At 45.6% G+C, this 20268-nt stretch overlaps 1 protein-coding gene across 2 annotated transcripts in view; it reads right to left on the bottom strand.

The window, feature by feature from the left end:
• LOC117605627 (uncharacterized) overlaps positions 1-20268 on the bottom strand; it is a 178462-nt gene that overhangs the window by 95596 nt on the left and 62598 nt on the right. Inside the window, exon 1 of one of the 2 annotated variants that reach the window (XM_076692061.1) lies at positions 8656-9552. The exons of the other annotated variant lie outside the window; for it this stretch is intronic. The gene's annotated coding sequence lies outside the window, so the exon portion shown is untranslated. Of the gene's footprint in view, positions 1-8655; positions 9553-20268 lie in introns of those variants that run through there. 2 annotated transcript variants of the gene reach the window in all.

A 20268-nucleotide genomic window follows, 5' to 3' on the forward strand; every position in this document is an offset into this window, starting at 1 on the left:
TCGAGAACGGGTGCAAAAAAGAAAAACTGTTTCGAGCAACCGAGCGAAACGATGCGACCAGCCCTCGCCTTCCTCTCTTCCTCACTCCCTCTCTCTCTTTCTCTATCTTTCTCTGGCATTTCAATTCCCGTGAAATCGCTAAAATGGCTCGAGTGGCCAGCGAATCCGTGGCAATCGAAATTACAGCAATTAACGTTATTGCTCGGAGGGGCGTCGTCGCGCGTATCCGTCTTGTTCTTCTCCGCGTTTCAATCCACTTTCTCGCTTTCCCAGAGCACCGGCACGGAAAGGAGATTGAGAGTGGCTCGGATAGCGCGAGAGGTACGCGTGTATATCGTCGTGTCCGATAAGAAAGAGGGTTTGCTTTATTTCTTCGCCCCCATTCATCGATCCTTCCCCTCAATTCACCAACTTACACGATCCCAACCCCATCGATGAAATTTTAATTTCGAACGGGTTAAAAGGGGATAGATACGCTGCTTAACACCTTTTTCCTTGAGCCCAGCATCGCTATCATTTCCTCCAACGAAAGCACCCACTCTAGGTAGGCTCCAGTTCAATGGGCGAAATCAGCAAGAGGGTATCATGGTTGCATTTAGATAATCTCCGCTTGGAAAGCATCTGCTGGGCAAAGTCCATAAGGCAACGGACTATAACCTGGTACAACCATATTCGTGCTATGATCCATCGTTAGGAGTAGCCGTGCCCGTTGAATTAGCGAAATCCTCTCGAATCGGAGTAACCTGAGAGGTGGCTGGCCCCTTAGAGCTCCATTAGTATACATAATAATAAACAACAATCGTGGTCACAGGCGAAAATTAGCCACCTCTTAGCGAGACCATGCCACGGAATACTGGACGCCGACTTTTCGCCAGGGTATTCCCTTGGAACGTCTAAAAGCCAACACGTTCTTGTTATTCCACTTTTCTTTCGTCTAGGGGAGACGCTGAAAGCTTCCCGCTATCGTTCCAAGCGTTGACGAGCGGACACGGAGAGTATTCGGTTGTAAAAAAGAGAAAAAGAATATGTTAAAAATAATGCAAACGCACACGCGAAGAACAAAGTCCTCGCGTAACTATCGCGACCAACTTGCGACACGTTACACGCGCACCACGAATATCGGAATCGCGATGAAATTGATCAAAGGAATGACTTCGATAAACGAGGCTAATCGAGAAATCGGGTTCACGATCTAGCCACCTGTCGCGGCCGGTGTCGGATCTCAATCCGGTCACCCTGTAGACCGTGGCTCCGGGATAAGGTACTGTAACAGAACACCTAAGTAAGAGGTTGCTCGTGTACACGCGGGGTGTATAGTTGTGATGCTCGCGCGTCCCTTTCTATGCAGTCGAGAGCTATATTAGCGTGTGTTGTTTGTACGACGATGAGCGTAAAGACGAGAGACAAAGTGAGAGAGATAGAGACAGTTTGCAACTCTTGTAGGAGAGAAACCGAGAAAATGAATGAGAAGCGGAGGAAACGAGAAGGCAGATGAAAAGCACGAGGGAGAACGGTCGTCGAAATGGAGAGCAGAAAGGATGAGAATATAGAGGGTGGTAGGATGAATAAGAGAGAGAGAGAGAGAGAGAGAAAGCGCAGGCGCACGTGAGTATGTTACGGGGATGGCCAGAGGGCAGCTAACGTTTATAATATTAACGCTAATGGACTACCTTATACCTTATATACCGTCTCGAACCCCTCTTCACCGGGCTACCCCTCCTCTGCGTCTCCAGACACCCTTCTCAGCCTTCGCCAAAGTACGGGATAATATTCATGGATGTATTCAAGCTAATGCTCCAAGGCATCCCGTAGAAAAGCAGTAGGAGGAGAAGCAACGAGTTCGTGTCGGACAGAGAAAGGGAATGGGTCCGAATAAGTCTGAAAGTAACGCGTATGGACTGGCAATATATGCCTGTCTTAAATTGCCTCCTAAATCGGTACAGACATCTCCACTCTCAAAATATTTCTTCCCGATATGCATCCGGAGAATTCGATTCGATCGTTAAAATGAAATTTCTATTTTCATTTAGGACGTTCAATTAATTATTCAACTGGGGAGAGAACAAAGTAACGAGTACAGATAGAATCAATTATAAGTGTTTCTTATCAATTTCGTAAAAAAGGAATTTAATCAAAAGACTTTCACAATCCATTTTTTGCACACCTTTTTTCTCCCTGCTCTCGTTTAAACGTTTTTTCTTGTTTTATATAATTGAAGATTGACGCGACACGCGTCCCCTTCACCCTTCGTTCCATGGCGTTCCGTTGGAACGAGTTCGATAAATCTCGCGTCTCGCCCCTATTAACGTGGTAATTCGTAAATGGCGGGTCTGAAACGCAAGAAATAATAATAATAAAACGCGGTACACCCCATGGGCGCCAGGAGATCCGCTTCTCATCAATATACGACGGAGTAATATTCATAATGTAATGGAAGCGGCGTAATGTAAGCTAATGCATCCTGCAATTTCTTGAAAGCATTCGAATAATTCACTGGCCCAGCCAGTGTATTCCTAATATACTTACAAATTTCTGCCAAGTATCGAACGGAAATAATCGACGACGTACGCCTTTATGAGATTGAAAACGCGTCCGAGAAACTACCCCCAACCCCACTTCCACGTCTTATTTCAAAACGAGATTTTTCCTTCGCCAAAAACACGACCAGGTCACGGTTTATGTAATTTTTATTTTACCTTATAACTTGCCTAATAAGTAAGTCAAGGGAGGCTCGTTTCTATCGCGTACGTGTCACAGTCGCAATTAGAATACTCGCGACATTAATATCGCGAAGGTGATTTATCGCTTGTCAAGCCAATGGATAAGAGTTATTAGATAACATATTCCATACAAATATTAACGCAAGTAACGACTCCGTTATCGACGTTTCTCGAAACCCGTCGACGAATCGAAGCGAGCCGAGGACGTTTCCTCTGAAGGATTCATTAAAAATAATGGATATTCATTAAAAATAATGAAACTCCGAACGTGAAATACCGGCTCCGATTATTTGTTCGAATTGAACTTAATGCGATTAAAGGGTTTTCGTTATTTTCCTTCTCTATTCTTTTTCATCCCTTTTCGTCGAGACACACCGACAGATTCTTGGCGAATCGAACGAGCAGCCTATCTTAAAGGGCACGTGCACCAATTGAAAATTATATTTCTAACAAGGTCGACGAGCCGAGCTAAACGAAGCAATTCATTTGCACCGGTCGTAAGTTCGATTCGTTAAATCTGTATTCGAGAGCGAAATTTCGTTTTAATTATCGAAATGAACAGGGAGCTTGGCTTCGAGCTAGTACTCGGGCTCAAAGGAAAAATATCACCGGATAATTGGAACTTTAAGAACCGATTTTCTCTCTTGACGCTGCGAATTTTCGCTGCAACGCGAATCATAGTAAATGAAATTCCTATTTTTGACATTTTTAATTTTACCTAATAACTTATTATAAATCGTATTCGTAGTCACTGCACTACACACTGAACAGGAATTGGTGTATATCTGTTATTTTGAAAATATTTTAATTTGAACTAAACGTCAATTGCAAGTAGCAAAATTTGTTGAATCCAATTTCCTCGTTCCATGGACACGCGTTTCCGATAATCGATTGAAATTGTTTCTCTGGAAAATAAAGTTCTCCACCGGCAAAGAATTTATTCCGTCGCCCCGATTAATTTCATTAAGAGAAATCGTCCCGGTTCCGCATATACACCGCGTTTTTTTCCGCTTCGTTCTGGTTCTATTTTTCATTTGAGCTTATTAAATCCGCCAAGGAATTTCATTTATCACTCGTTCCTTCGCGAAACATTCAATTGGCTTAATGTCAGCGAAACATATATTGAAAATACCTCGAGAAAACTATTTCGTTCGCGATTCTGTATACGACCAGCATACAAACGTTATACGCTACCTTTTGTTCAGGTAATGAAAATTTATGAAGACTTCAGTTATTTTCTAATTACATTTAGAACGTTATCGACGCTTCGATGTATCGAATCCGGTAACGGACCGTGTTATTTTTCATTGGAAAATGTTTTTTTATTGAACGAACCGGTCTCGACCGCAACGGCCTCATTAAACGCGCGTTTAATATCGTTGTTCGATTATGCGCGCATTATAAAAGCCGCCAGACATGCACGATTAAGCAATTCTAGGAGGAAAAATAAAAAAATTAAAAAAAAAGAGGTGCTGGATTACGCACCCCTACGGAAAATTCGGAAACTCTGTCCGAAAGTGTAGTTCCTATGCTTTGCAAACAAACACGTGGGCAACCACTGATTGTTTTTTTTTTGTTTAACGAATCACAACCATGCGTGAGAATTAAAAAAAAAAAATGATTGTAGACTTTACGGTGGGCAGTCGAGTTTTTAAAGTGCAAATCATGTACAGAAATGAAAACAGATTCGTGAAATCCGAAATAAGAGGTAAAACAGATGTGTAGAAGAAATTTAATTAAAGCGAAAAAGGTCACGTCCAAATCGAATAGGAAATTTTCAAATTTAATAAATTTCAATTGATAACGTGTCGATATAGATTGCAACCTACAACTGAATACTCCTCAATACAAACTTCTTAATATATTCTCAAATTTTTGGGTCATCGCCTACCATTAAAGTTTGACTTACATAACAGAAAAATATTGCCTCCATAACTCATCCTCCATTCTACCAAATATCAACTTCAACAAATAATACCCCATTCTAACAGATACAACATTTCAAGCATATAAACTTGATCCAAATTTATGATCCAATCGATTATCAAGCCCCTGTTTCCTCCATCGCGATATCCATTCTCACGAAAGCGCATATTTTCGTTCCAGCGAAACGACGCTCACCCCTTTCCCGAAGATACACTTAACTTTTAATCAGTATCACACAACTAATTAGCCCCGGTGGCTAGGGGTTTTGTATATTAATTTAATTTTCAACCTCACGGGGTAATTCTTGGCGCAACGTTAGTTTTAATCAACCCTTCGCTCCTCCCTTCTCGCTTGTGCGCAGCAGAGACAGGGGGTGGTTAGACACAGAGAAGAGAGAGAACAAGAGGGAAAGGGGTGGCAGAAGCCATAGAAAGGGTAGGAGGCAGAATGGAGTACACCTACTCAGCTAATAAAAACCGGCAATAAAAACTACCCCTTAGGACCGTGGCTCTCTCGCGTTTTCATCCCCTCCCTCTATGTTTTCCGGTCTCCTCCAACTTTTCCTTCGTAACCCTAGCCATCCTCTACTCCTGCATCATTATCCCCCTCTGGTTCTATGGTCTCCCTTGGAACAGGTTCGTTCACCTGGCCAGGATTAACTTTAATCAAGTATTTACATTTTAATTCGCTGCCATGTACACTCGACCGACCTACAGGTCCTTTACGATAACATCGTCGTTTAATTGCAAACTGCCACTTTCGTACGACAAGACGTCTGTTCTAGTCTGCTTGAGAGAAGAAGAGAGAAAAACATGGAACGGAACGAAATGGAAGGGTAGGAGGAATAATAAGTCGGAGTTGCTGAAATGTGGCCGGTAAGATGCGAACAGGGAAAAATATGCCTGCTGTTGGAGCGAGTCTCGAGAGTAAGCGAGTTTCAACGCTGATGGAACGACGATCAAAGAATCTCCTTGTTAGAATAACGAATTGCCGGCAATAAAATTAAAGTACACTACAGAGATGAGAAGTTGGCGCGTGGAAAGAATACAATTCTGATTGGTTATGACGCAATGAGCAGAGAGCTCTGTGTTGATCCATGTGCCAAATTTTTCAGCTGTGCACTATATATGTACTCCAGTTTAAAACAACAAAGATCATACTTTCGGCGGTAACAGTTGAGCCTAATCTGACGAGGTGCGAGGCTGTACAGCTTATCGCGCTCGACAGCTGCTCTATCCGCGATACGTTTCTAATTGGACTTAATTGGATCCTTTGTTGAATTTCATTTGACGCGAAGTCGTCCTTCACGATAACAGACACCGTTGAAATTGAATTGCTGGTCGACGAACGCTAGTGGAACGGGATTTAAAAACTGGTCGCAAGTTCACATACTAGTTTCCTATTCGGCTGCGATTACTCGTTTCCCAGTAAAATCTGGGTAATCAAACCGACGGTTTCTACAACTTTCCCTTGGTCTAATACACGGAAAATTTCGTTACCCCATTCTGAGTAAAAAAAAAACTGAAAGACACCTCAGAAAATTTTCCTGGTTTTGGGATCCAGCAGCAGGTACCCGAAACTGTTCACGCTCCGAAAGTATTTGGGTCGAGCGTTTGACAGGTTGTAGAGGACAGGTTATGGGGTTTCAGGGTGGTCAAGGACCGAATTTATTATTTTACGAGGCTCGCCTGTTCCGGCCTGACGACTATTTTCGCGCCTTTTTCTCCCTGCACCCTGCTACATTTTTACGATCTCATTCAGGTGTCAAACTTTCCAATTAACGAACCCGGTACAGGGGAACAATGAGTCGGTAGATTCAGCTTTTTTGCACGTTCACGCTCGTTCCCTCTTGAACGGACGGAAACGGATCCCAAAGTTGTTTTTTCGTCCCTCCGCCCGATTTCTCTGCCATTACTGTTCTACACGCTCCCGAACAAACGATCTAACCTGTTTTAACTATCGACCAGTTCGTTGCACACGTCGAAGGAAATTAGAAACAAAAAAAAAACTGTTTGGTTAAAAGAGTGAATTTTTCCTAACCTACTCCATTTGCAACCTGTTACGTGTACCAGTAATTGCTGTGTCCCTGGAACTTGGAACCTGCTCGGTGGAATCAATCATTCAGAGGAAGAAAAGCATTTTCTAAGAAGCTATTAGAGAAAGGTTTCCAAATTTGGAACACCTAAGTAATTTTTAATTTAGATCGATGAAATATTTTTAAACGCAACAGATACGGACGACCAAGTCGCCCTAAATTCACGTGCGTGTCTTCCTCTCAACGAAGTTAAAACAACGGGCCAGAAGTTGGCAAGCCAAAATAACGCTCGAGACGACATTACGGTCTCGGGAATATTTTACAACGGCATTGCGTTCACGCCAAAACAAATTATGCTATCGATATCGTGTCGCGGTGACGAGGACTCGTTGAAAATACTCCGACCGTCCGAGCAAGACGGATATCGACGATGTCCGTGCAATAGTCGATTAATATCACTGGATATCTGTGATCCAATTAATTGATACCAAAGATGCTCGATTATTGACAGAATATTGTCGATGTTACCGTAATAATTCTCGCTATACCAGCGCGCGTTTCGAGCGTCGTGCTCGTTTCATATTCTACGGACATCTCAGAACGTTCCTGTTCTCCGGATCGTGCGATTGTTCGAGCAAGAATACAAACGACGACGACGACGACGACGAGGAACGTGGAAAATAAACGTTAGACGTATTAACCGGCCCGAGTCCGATAAAGGAACGTTTTCCACCTTCTATTCATCGTACAACCCCCGTTACTCTCCAGCGAGAGATTAATGGTGCAGCAGATAGAACCAATTTCGGAGCTTCTCGTTTGACAAACCGTAGTCTCGCGTAAATTTTCTGATTCCATCGAGTCGGTTGCCGAGTAAAAATAAAAAACGAAATGGCTAACGACGTTGAAAAGAACGCGACGAGACGCGAAATCGGTTCTCCGTGTGTGGCGGGACAAGCTGGGTCCGGCCGAGGAGTCCAGAAATCGTAAGCTCACCACGCTCGATAAGGACCCAATTACATTTTAGCCGATGCTATCTGTCCGCCACCAGGAGCGATAGCAGCGACCAAACTAATTGGCCAAGCCAGAAAGGAGATACACAGCCACGATAGTCGCGTGAATTACAGAAAAGAAGATAGAGAGAGGAAGAGGGAGAGGGGCGAACGAAGGGAAGACACCCTCGAAGGGGCTCGAAGGGGCTCGCCGGGCCCGGGAAACATCGAATATAAGCTCTCATCTCTCTTTCTATCCTTCGTTGCTTCTATCTCCGACGCGCATATAATCGCCGCGGCGAAAGAAAGCCCCGAACGCAATTTCAAAGTTCGAGACTCGTTTGGCGGCCTGCCAGCGCTCACGTAACTAACTACTTGTTTTGCCAAGCGTGTGCACCCTCCCTCGCCTGAGCCGCAAGCGGTTCGCCTAGCTCTCGCCGGCTGATCCGCTCGATTTTCGAAAAAGGTTAACACCTCGGCTAGCGCGGATCACCGTTCGACCACGTGGCGACGGACGCGCCTGCGTGCCCCAGCCTCCAGACCTTACACGGAAATTTCTTCTCTCAGTCTTCCCGTGTCCACCAGTTGGCACGATACCCTCCCGACACCATATTGGCATCAAACTTTTCACTACCAATCCTGATTATGCCAGCCAGCCTAACCGATCCGATCCGATCCGTCCCGCGAGAACACGCCAACCACGCTTCACCTGCTGCTCGAACCGGACACCCTTCCGAATCAAACGACCCAACCACTCCCCCTAAATTCGATCATTCCAACGATACAACTCTTTCTCCTCTCCAATTTGTCAAATACAAGGGCTCTCCAGCCTTATCTGCGATCTACGACATCGATTTTTTCACCAGATAACGAGACACCGATAAGAGGCGCGAGCATCAGGCCAGATAAAGAATCTGACGGAATTTACGCGTTTCACCTCGTTTCACGATCATCCATGGTGAAATAAAAGTAATTGCTCTCTTACCTCGATCCACGGCATGCGTAGGCTGTGTTCCTGGTCGACTTTAATATCCCCTTAGCGTTGCCCGTACGTTGCGGGCTGACAATAACAAACAAACACTTTGTGGCACAATCTACTTTGGTCGACGAACGGCACACGTCTAACGACACGATTAGATCGGGACACGATCGCGTATCACGATCGCCCCGACGGATCACCACACGATCGTCCTTTAACTAGTCGTCACTGTTACGAAGGGTGTCGCGGACAGGTGTGAACCCACACTGGTTCCTTCGAATTCCCTCGAGTTTATCGCTCCCACCGTATGACTGCGTGGCACGAGAGCACCAAGTCTTCGGTCTCGTTCGAAAACCCGCGTCTTCCACGGCGGACTATTGATTTTAAGTTCCGCTCCGTATCGCGAATCCCAAGCCTAACGACACTCTGCCAACGCTCCAACACGGGCAGGATACCTTGACGTGTCTCACTCAAGGTTGAAGCCTTTGCACGTCAAGGTAACGTCGAAGATCCCTTGCTCGGTGTCAACCGAGGTAATCCCGACGACTAACGCGTAACAGTCAACAGTCTCGTTTCACTGCATCGAATCTCGTCGTACCTGTTCACTCTACCGAGAGTAGAATCGTCGGTTCACCGCGTCGCGAATCGACGTCGCTCCTAACTCACAGACACAAACGAACGAGGCTTAGGAATCGCGTAACTGGTCACTCGTGATTGCCGTGCAGCTGACGATAATGACCGCTGTCAAAAATGAGTAGAACGAACACCCGGTGAGGATGGCAAGCACACCGCGCGCGCGACCAGCAGAACACGTAACGGAGCCACGACACGAACCGCACGGCACGACGGCGGACGAGCGAGTGGGGCTTTCGAGCTTTCCCCCACTCCAGTTCGGACCGTGCTACGGATCAGAATGAGCATGCCTCGAGCTCGAGCGAGTACGTTTCAAAAGTAGAGGAACGCAGGGGAACGAGGGGCTGAAAATGGGGTAGCCGCGGAATCGCGGGGGTGGGGATAGCCGCGAGGCAGAGTAGGGGAAGAGTAACGCGAAGCGCGGGAGGGATGGTACACGATTTTACGGAAAGGACGAAGGTGGTGGGGTGGCGGATAGATGGACGTCAGGGGCGTGAGCAAAGGAGGGGCATCGATATCGCCCCTCTTTTCACCCTACCGTCGCGTACTCCGCACTCCACGCGACTTTGCGAGTGAAACATTTCGCGGGTTTCGCGGACGCTGGGCGTGGGATGGGGTTCCTGCTGTCGGAGGGGGAATGGAAGGGAAACGTAGTGAGGGAAGACAACAGTATTCCCGTTAATTGAACGACTCTCGTAGGGAACGAGAGGGGTGGCTGGCGGCGGCAAGCAAGACGAGGGGCCCAGAGGTGGAGGCAGAGGATTACTCGCAGTAATTACTTATTTTTATTACGCTCCGCCTCTCTCTACCTTCTCCCACCCTTCCTGGACCTCTTTGTCCCCCGCGTTCCATGACGACGAGGAGTCCTCCTTCGAGACACTTGTCTTCTTTTCCACTCCTGTCGTTGGCCAATGTTATGTACTAGGATGCCCTTTTCGATACGGCTGTTTATTACATTCTATGTTCTGATAATCAATCCTTTAGGTACTCGGATAGTCGCTCTACTATACTCCAATTTGCGAGCAATCGTCTCCGTACGATAACTCGTTATCCGGCCAACATAATGCGTCGCGAAAGTCCGCATGAGAAACGGTTAGAAAATATTCTATGCTACCACATTATTTCGTTTCGCGAATCGGTCTTTCGGTCTGTGCTCCAACTATGAATTCCTCTAGATTCTGGACAATGGTTGCCGCGGTAACCGTGGAAGTCAAAGAACACTTTCAGCTAATTGAACGACCATGGTCCTCGAGAATCCAGAGTGGTGGCCGATTACTCCGAGTAATTACTTATTTTTATTACTTTCAGCCTCTTTGCCCCTCCCATTGGCCGAGTAACGTCACTTATCGCTGGCCAACCACGGCTACCGTCCTCACCAACGCAACGTACTTCGTTGCAGATGTCTTTGATACGTATCGCGTTTTTTAAGTGCCACTCCAGACCACGGATTCCATATCGTGTCCGTTGTAATTATCGTCCCTGTTCAGACGCAACGTTTCGTTCCGCCTCTTCGTGCCGTTTCTTCCGAGTCCTCCTCTTTCAACCCTCTGGATCTTCTTCGATGCGACGCGAGCACCTGCCAGCTAAATGCCAGTTCCTTTCCATCGAAGCTACGTGGGTCGTTCATTAAGCAAACAGACAAGCAGCTGAATTTCGAAAACTGAACTACGACATTTTCGGAGGCAACTTTAAACGATGAAATTCTGCGATATCCGGTCGCGCGTGGATGCATTCGCGAATTCAAAGGGCGGGTGTCCACGAGAACCTGTCGTCGATTCGCGTACGGAATCGAAATTAGCAGTCGATTCTGGCGTAGGTACGGCTGGAAAAGCCGGTAGTCGCGTGGCTAGAAGCACGCTTCTATTTATATTCATCCACAGAACGGCTTAACTTGAGCGAGTACGCTAAAACCTCGGCTACTACACTCGTAGCCCCGGAAAAACGCGAGTTACGCGCATAAATAGCGCGGCGCGTGCTCCGGAAAAATTATACGACAGTTTGAAGTGCTTCCCTTAAAGCGGGATAAAATGATTACTCCGTTTACTGGCGAGACTTCCCTCTGTCTCCTCCCTCTCGCTCTCTTCTCCAGCTTCTTCATCTTTTTCTTCCTCGTTTTCTTCTTCCTTTTCTTCTTCCTTCGTGCTGGTTTTTCAGAACGAGCTTTACAAGCCGCGAACGCTGCAATGCTGATACGCTCGTTCCTACTTACTTGAAGAAATAATAACGAAATAACGACGAAGGAAAGCTACACGATTAACGCGACCACCAACGGACTCCGTCTTGAAAACATCTCGTTCTCTTTTGCGTCGATGAAAGACGAGTTAACTCTGGCTGCGAGCCTGGCACTCATTAAGTTCCAATTTTAATTGCTGTCCGGCCGCTTTTTAAGACTACACCTTGTGTTTCCTCCACGTTAATTGATTCGCCTTTTGATACCGAACGATTATTCGCGACGTGTAATAAAAGTTTCATTGAAATTCTATATATTCCATTCCATTCGTCCTATTCGATCAAACGTTAACAAGTTTCAGTAATTTTCGTCGTTACAGGTAAAACTTTCTACGAGCATTCGAATAAATACGATGTGATTATCGAAACGCGTAATTCGTCGTGGATCGACAACCAATCGAACTTCTCCCAATCACTTTTCGTTCGCTTATTTTGTTTGCGAGTAAACAAAGAAGAACCCGGTGAAAATCGTGGTCGAACGACACATGGTATACGCGAGTCTCGTAGAACGAGCGTCGTTTAATTCGTTCAATTATACCATGATTAATTACTTCATTAATTGCGATACCGCTCTACTTATTTCAGGGGAACCGGGAACGAAGGCGGAGCGCGACGGGATACCATCATAATGCACTTTTAATAATTAACACGGTGAATAGCAACGCGAACGGAATTGTGTATCGCTCGCGTCTGAAATGATTAAAACATCGACGGGCTTACTTTTGAGGTCGACAGTGAGCCGATTTTGTAACGCTGGATCCGCCGTTCCAATTACACTGCTCGAAATAATTAGAGGATCGGCTGATGGAATAATCGCGTTGCTTAATAAGGTGGCCGACACTCTCTCTCTGTGTAACGAGTCGCACGTTTCATCCAAGCATTCTCTTTCTTTTTCATATCGGATGAATTGTACAGTTGGGACGAATCATTGTTCAGGATTCTTTTTAATTTTAAACGAGGATTTAAATGTTCAAAAAATTGTTGGATGTACGATTTATCCAAGATGCGACACATGACACTGCGATACTATTCTAGAGTTAGCTTGCGACCGTAGTTTATGTATTCCAAAACAAATCGAACAGTGATAAAAAAAAAGCAGAAATAAAATTCAAGACCATCGAAGCATTCTCTACGCATTGCTCGAACAACAACGATATTCCGCGAAAACAGGTGGAAAAGCGTATCTGAAAAAGCGGCCGGCACCGTTGATAAACAAAGAACGAATGAAACATTTATCAATGGAGGGAGAGTATCGGTAGCGGGCACATGAAAAATTTCGAATATGTTTTACAACAGGGCGGAACATCGGACAAAACGTGGGCTGCTCGTCGTATTTTCCCTGTGCGTCGTTCGTTGAAATTCTAATTTCGCGCGGGAAGGATATTTTACGCTTGGACTTTTTTACCCCCGCCAGCTCGTAACACGACTCGTAGGAGGACTCTATTGCGATCACCTAGGTACAAGCTTTCATTGTTGTTTTCCCAACCGGTGTTCCATGCGTGTCTATTATTATTACCGTTTTCTCTTCGCGTTTCGGCCCATAAACAACAAACTCGGCGTCGTTGCACAATGGCCTGGAACAATAGCCACGGCTGATTGATCCTTAACTTTTAAAGTACCGCCTGGCTACCTCTATCTATCGACCGTCGCGCGATTCTGGCTAACGTATCGATACACTGCCAACTTATTCGCCTGTGCGCTTCGATTTGCATAGCCGCGTAGGAACACTCCTCTCCGCTCCGCTCCGCACCGCGTCGCGACGGATCGAAGCGTACCCATTGTCGCGTTTCGTCCGTAGGCGCAACCAACGATCGTTTGACGAACGTCTCTATTATTCCCTGCTCGTCCAGTAAATTCAAAGGTAGACATTTTTCGTTCACGCTTACAACGGTGTAACCGTGGGCCGAGAATTGCGTTGCGAAGGTAACAATTACTCGTTAATCGTGATTTCTGACGTGCCAAGGTTTCTTACATTCTTCTCTATGGTAGAAACATGATCAATGAGTGGAATAATGTTTGCAGTTGACAGGGGGGATAAGTGAATCATTACCGGTTATGCTTGCAAATCTTTTCTATTCCTTCGTTCAATCACTAGGTGTCGAGATTAACTTTATTGAATAATTCAATAAAAAACAAATCGTTAATTTAAGGTAATACGACCTTAAAGAATGATCCATAATACAGTAGAAAAGATAAGCGAATTTGCACACTTAATGCTCAGCAAATATCATCCCGTTATCACAAAGAGAACTGATCTCCTTTAATCCTTTAACTGCGGGTATTTTTAGCACAGCCGATCGCTCTAATTTTAAATTATACTACTGAAGTGATATTCTATTTTAAAAGACTTTTTTTATTGTATATAAGCCACAACCGCTATTTGATATTAGCAAAAATTAACATGTTTATATACCACACCCGCCTCTGGCTACTATTTTAGTATGTGGTTTATAAACCACACCCGCAGTTAAAGGGTTAATTTCAGGACAGTTCAAAGTTGACTCACCAAAATTCAAAGAACGTTCGTTATCATTCCAATCGTCCTACATGCTAGATCTTCCGAAACAATCGAATTAAATGTGTTCTTAAGTCGAACCGAACGGTTCAACATCAAAGGGACTCCTAAATCAATAGAAATACTTGAAGAGCGTGTAGTTTCGACGGTCAAAGCTGACGGTAGATCCTTTCAGCGATCCTACCGATTCATTATCAACGCATTCACCAGAATTTGCTAATGTCTCGTATCTAATCGACAAGGTAAACACGCAGGACCAGCAAACAGAACGTTTAGCGATACAACGGACCCGCTAAGATTCTCATTACCAGGTCTCCGGCGAGCGTTCGACCGCCGTAATCTTGTCAAAACTTTTATCTAGACTTGCATCGGCCAGCGAGGAAAACAGCGAAACCCGAAGGATCCGTCGGCGTAACCTAGGGACAATAGGCGAATGCCTGGAAGGGATCGTGGGGCCAGGACAAGGTGGAACAAGAGAAAAAAGGAAGAAGAAAAAAAAAGAACAATGACGACGACCAAGCCCAACGTGGTTTCGGATAATTGCAACGGATAGCTCGAAAAGGTGCCGACCGACTAAGGACCGGCACGCTTGTCAGCAAGCATTAGGATATCTATCGCGAGTACCAACGATATCCCAAGATCCGGGCCACTCGTTAGAAGGACTTAGGATTGTTTCTTCGTAATCCAATAAGGATAAAATTCCAAGCCCAGACCGGATTGTCTGCCGTGGCTGTGAAAGTTTTCGAACGATGCCGATTCAACCGCAATTCGTACCGCCTAAGTTTGATTTTCAAGACTGTAAAACAAATTAAAATAAAAAATTTCTATCTCGATGTTCGTCTGAATCGCATTCAACCCGCTACGAGTCGTTCACCGTCCTCTTTCCCGCAAACTTCCGAAGATCGTTAGAAAGCCGCGAAGCCTCGTAAACTCGCCTCGTAAAAATCGCCAAAATACACGCACCTTAGATGGTAAGGTCGCGTGGGCGGGTGTCATATCCCTGTAAAGTCATTGCCACTAAAAATCAGAGGTTTCCGTTGAAAATTTACAACGATCATAGCCCTGGTGTGTACGGCGCTCTCAATGACACGTTGAATATTTCTCAACCGTCGAAAAGGGACCGGAATAGAATATCTGAATAATTCATGTAACAACTACTTCGAGTGTTTGTTGCAACTGTCATGGAGTTAATGAAATGTACAATTCGGTTCGAGTCGAACGAGGTTCTCTGTTTGAAAAATCGACACGGTAAGAGCGTCGAGCCAGGGTTTCGCCACTTGTTAGCTCTTCTTTCTCTTCTCAGTTTCAAATTAGGGATGCTTTCCATTTGCCTGACGTTCGCCCCGCCCCGTAGCAGCTCCTACGGTAGCAGCCTGTTCGAATTCCAAACTGACCTGTCCGCTGTACAACCCGCCGACTTAGCGTGGGGTCTCCTGTCCTTTTTTAAAAATCCCTCTTCGAAACTTGAACGTGCCTAGGCACATCTTCCAAGCGGGCAGAAAGAAATTTGCAAACTAACACTAATAGATGCCGCTAATTTATCACAGAAGGATAATTGTTCAAGTGACGCAAAATTTTAAAATCAAGCGACAGAATCGAAGAGCAAGGTGAAAAGAACGAACGTTGAAGAGGAAATAAGGAGAAAGAGGTTATATGCAGAAGTAAGAAAGAGGCGGACGCAGGGCCATACGAGTAAGGGAATGCCAACGGGAATATTGAAAAGCGGTCCTACGAACGCGATCAAGAGGGCCAATTACCCTGGGGAGAGAAGAGGAAGGGAGGGCACCCCCGCCCGCGTACGTGCATCGGGCGTATTTTATCTACGTGCCTTACGCGAATACTCGAAGCGCACTCGAGTCACCGCGAGTGCTCGCGTACGAGCTGCGCATTCGAACGTTCGTTCCTGAATTTACTTGCTCTTTCGTACGTTCTTTCTGGAGGAGCCAGATACACATAATACTCGCCCAGGCTACGTATGCTCAGGCCCATTGTACCATTCCAATCCTCTACCGAGTCGCGGAGAAGGGTACCGAGTTAAGGATACATCGCGACCACGATCGTTGGGAACATTTATCCGATCAACATTTGCTGGTAGACCATTTTTATGAAAGGGAAAACGAGAATTTTTCTTGGATGGTTTGCGAAACGGGAAGCATGAGACATCGATGAAAAAAAAAAAAAAAAAAAAAAACGAAAGCTCGTTTGGCTATTTCAGAATATTCTACTTCCCATGGATAATTCCTTCTAATAACGTTCCGGGATCCATGCAAGACTAGTAGCGTTAGAAAAGGGAGCGAGTTAATTAATCGGCGACCCATTCAATTCGATGTTTACGCGGGGCATTGTGATCTTCGGATGAAAACAAAATGGAGGAGAAGCAGTGAAAAGGAGTTGGTTCGTGGACCGGTGGAGATTAAATTGGCCAGTGGCGCAATCTTAACGGGACGGGGACCGCTGAAATCTTAATTCAAACTGGCGCGCGCCATTGGATAGGGGCCGCCCTTTCAAAAGCGGCTCGTTTTCAAGAGAGAACCTTACGATTGTTGTGTTCCGCTGTAGCACACCCGCTTACAAACATGTTACACACACAGTTAGGTAATTATATTTACCTTTGCAGTTTTATTATTTACGGCCCGTGACCGGCTGGTCTGTTCGTCACCCCTCTTCATCCCTCACGTTACCCACCCTTTCTACCCTGTATTTCTTCATGCCGATCAATGAATATGAATAATTTTCAATTTTCAAACGTAGAGAAGAATTGAAAAATAAGTGGAATTAACGCATTAACTCTGACAAAGGTCGACAATGACCAGGGAAGTTTTTTGTATGGAAAAAGAAGATTATAATTTATTCTGAACCGCGAAATTGGATCAATCGACGAAAGCTAATGAAACACCGTGTACATTTACAATGGTTCACCTGTAAGCTCGAGGAACAAAGGATCCTCCGGGGAAATTTCAAATCCAGAACGGAGCTCGGTTCAACGAAAATCCCAGAACGTTGAAGACACGGGTCACGAACGGGTTTTTCGAAGGCTGAGAACCAACGTTGAATCGACAGGGCGGATTAATTCGAAAATGAACCTGGTGAAGGTTAAAGTGCTTAACGAAGTTCCGTATCAATGTTGCCTGTTAGCTAAGTGAGCGGCTGTTTTCGAGATCAAAGGGTTAATTAAACGCTTTCTTTACGAGACCCCTCTGTCGTTCCCGAGCTCACCTGTTAAATCTGTTTTGCGAAGTAGAAACGACGATGTCGAAGTACACCCTTTTCCCTTCCTTTGCCGATCTCTCGTGCAGCTTTCGGTCACGTTCGCACGATCAACTGCTCCCTGATTGGACTTTCAAGCGAATACTACCAAGATCGAAGCTGAATTTTTCACGTACATAAAATAAGTGTAACGAGGTGTATTGTCGAAAGATCAAAAATCCTTAATTCTCAGATTTATATTCTTGAAAAGTTGAATTAACGTCAAGTCAATTTCGTGTTCCTTTATTACGAACGCAGATGAAAACGAAAGAGACAAGAACGAAAATAGCCAACGAACAAAGTTATCATTTTACAAGTGGTACTGAAGAATTGCAACAGCATTGGCCATATTAAAAATATCTCGCGATCTCAACGCGCAATCGTGTCCCAGGTTAGCACCGCAATTCTCATAACAACCAGAACTGCTATAGAAAAGTAACGCAACACACGCGTCGAGTTCCGACGTTAAAACCGTATTACGATGATGATAACCGTAACGATAATAAAGACGAGAGGCGGTGTAAAGCGCGAAACACCCTCGTGATTGTAGTGTGTAAAACATAGTTGAAAGAAAAAGGAAGTTGAAGCAATTATTTAAAATCAAAGTAATGAAGATGGTTAAAAGTTTGCAGAATTTGAAACAAAACGTTATTTCCGAACGATTTTGCAAACTTTTCGTCAGCTCCAACGTATGTTCATACTTTCACGAAATTTCAAGCACAAGCGCGCAATCACCAAGCGAGAAATCAATCACGCGCACTTCAATCACGGTAACCAAAAATCATCCTCGTCAACCATCCGTTCAGTTCGCCTCTGAAAATCATTTTTCAAGCGTATCAGACAGCCAACACTCCCGGCATTACCCCAATTTCGATGGCCCTTAACGGCTCAACCCCGGTTTCTGATCCGTTCCTGCGATAACGCGTATCAACGCGACGACGCGTATCGACGGAAACGAGCGAGCATCGCGGCGCGAAATCGTTCTTTCTGTTCTCGCGTGAAGTGTGTCGTAGCAATGCTCGCGGTACGATAACGGCCACAGGATAATGACACGCGTAACCATTCGCGATATTGTATTACGTACACGGTGTCGCGGCGTTGTTTCCGTCCTGTTCCGACGTCATCCTCGCTCGCGAAACGGCAGTACGCGTTCTATCGCGCCACCCTTCGAGCCTCGACCATCGACGAACCAACTGGTACTTTCGTGTTTCACGCTACTTTCGCGTTTTACGATCGTTAACGCTCCCCAACGACGACGGCTAATTTCGATTCGTTTGCACGTGGCAACAGTTGAACACTGTTTCTGATCGAAAATGGCCCCTGCCATCGGGCTTTCTTGTTTATGAAATCTTTCCCATTTGCACACAGGATTAATTACGTCCAAGGGTTAAATATTAATTTATTTTAAGAGAGAATCTATTAAGAAAGAAACGAAGGCAAGCTTTCATGCATAGACGATCTCACGTCGCGTACGATTTTCACGGAACCGTACGTTCGTGCTTTTCCCAGAGAACGGGCACACCTGGCCACGCAACCTCCTCGACGAAGAAAGGTAGTCACGGCCTTTAAGAGCATTATTCGACGTTTTCGAGGTTTTTAGACGGAATTCACCGCGGTCAGAGCTCGGTCTGTCAGCGATCGTTTGCCTCAAATTGACCGCGTTCCCTTTTCAACAGCGAGCGCGACCGATTGTCAAAGTTCACCGGACTGTGAAAGACATGGGGTGATATTGTATGGGAATTTCATTGGCCTCTGCCTACCGATTCCCTATGCTCTATCGAGTAATCGAATAAATAGCATGACCGGTCAGCCAAATCGACAAGACGCTTCGTTAATCCGAAAGAAACTGAATTTCCACATCGATCAAGTTCATTTCTTGTTTTTCATCAGATTATCATAGTATGCTAACATAGAGGTCTACGGTTCTGAGCTAACTGTTTCGATGTTGTCGCAAGGCGAGGACGAGGCATCGTCTCAAGATTAGAAGAGGCGAGTTCGCGTTGAAAATCGTGGTTGAAACAGCGCGTCGACTCGTAACCAGACGATTCCGCTTGTCCCTGGGACGGAAGTGACGTCGCAGGCAGCGACGGAAATTCGTAGTGGAAATTCCGATGGATTCGAGAGGTCGAGGAAGGGAGAAGAGGGCAACAATCAGGGTAGACCCGGCATTACGCCCCATTCATCCCTCTACCACCGCCCCTTACCACTCTCGAACCGTATTTGGCTGACAATTCTTCATTTGCGTGCAGCAAACTCTACGAGCGCGCCGCGGCATAGCGAAAGGTTTAAACGGCTCGCAAAAGCCGGCTAAATTCGGCTCCAATTTGCCGGCTCATTCGTGCAACGATCGGAAACAAAATGCCTCGCGACCGTTCGCTCTTTTTATCCCTCTCTCTCTCTTGCTCCTTTTCTCTTGTTCATTCGCAGATACATCGCGTTCCGCTGACCCAACCGGTGGCCCATCGATACGCCTTTCCAAATCAACTCGCATTGTCTCCCACGCGAATTTTTCATGCGAATTCATCCAAGCAACGCTCGTTTTTTTTTTCTTTTTTTTTACGTCTATCCTTCTCTCTCCTGATCGCCGAACTGCGACCGAGAAAAACAATATCCAATTCGACTCTCTGCATTATGAAGTTTTCGTATAAACAAAATACGTGTTTGCTGCGTTCAAAGACATTGCTAGAACAGGGTCAGGCGGACATTCGGTGGGGCACAGTTAGATGTACATGCTACGTACATACGTCGACGACACTTGGACGGTATTGTCAGAAGCTGACTAGCCTACCATCAGGGAATACGAAATTCGACGATTCCGCGATATTCCGCCGCCTTGACTCGTCGTCGCGTGCAATCTCTAAGGACGCGTGACGCGGTCGCCAAATATTTTCTTTCCCGACCGCGCTGTTTCCCGATTCCGTTCGACGAACGTCTCCAAGACGAACGATTGTTCCTTTAGCGGTCGTTCGCGTCCACGACTTTCCTCGAATGCCGGA

This window comes from Osmia lignaria, chromosome 14, assembly GCF_051020975.1.
Source record: "Osmia lignaria lignaria isolate PbOS001 chromosome 14, iyOsmLign1, whole genome shotgun sequence".
Classification (NCBI taxonomy): Eukaryota; Metazoa; Arthropoda; class Insecta; order Hymenoptera; family Megachilidae; genus Osmia; species Osmia lignaria.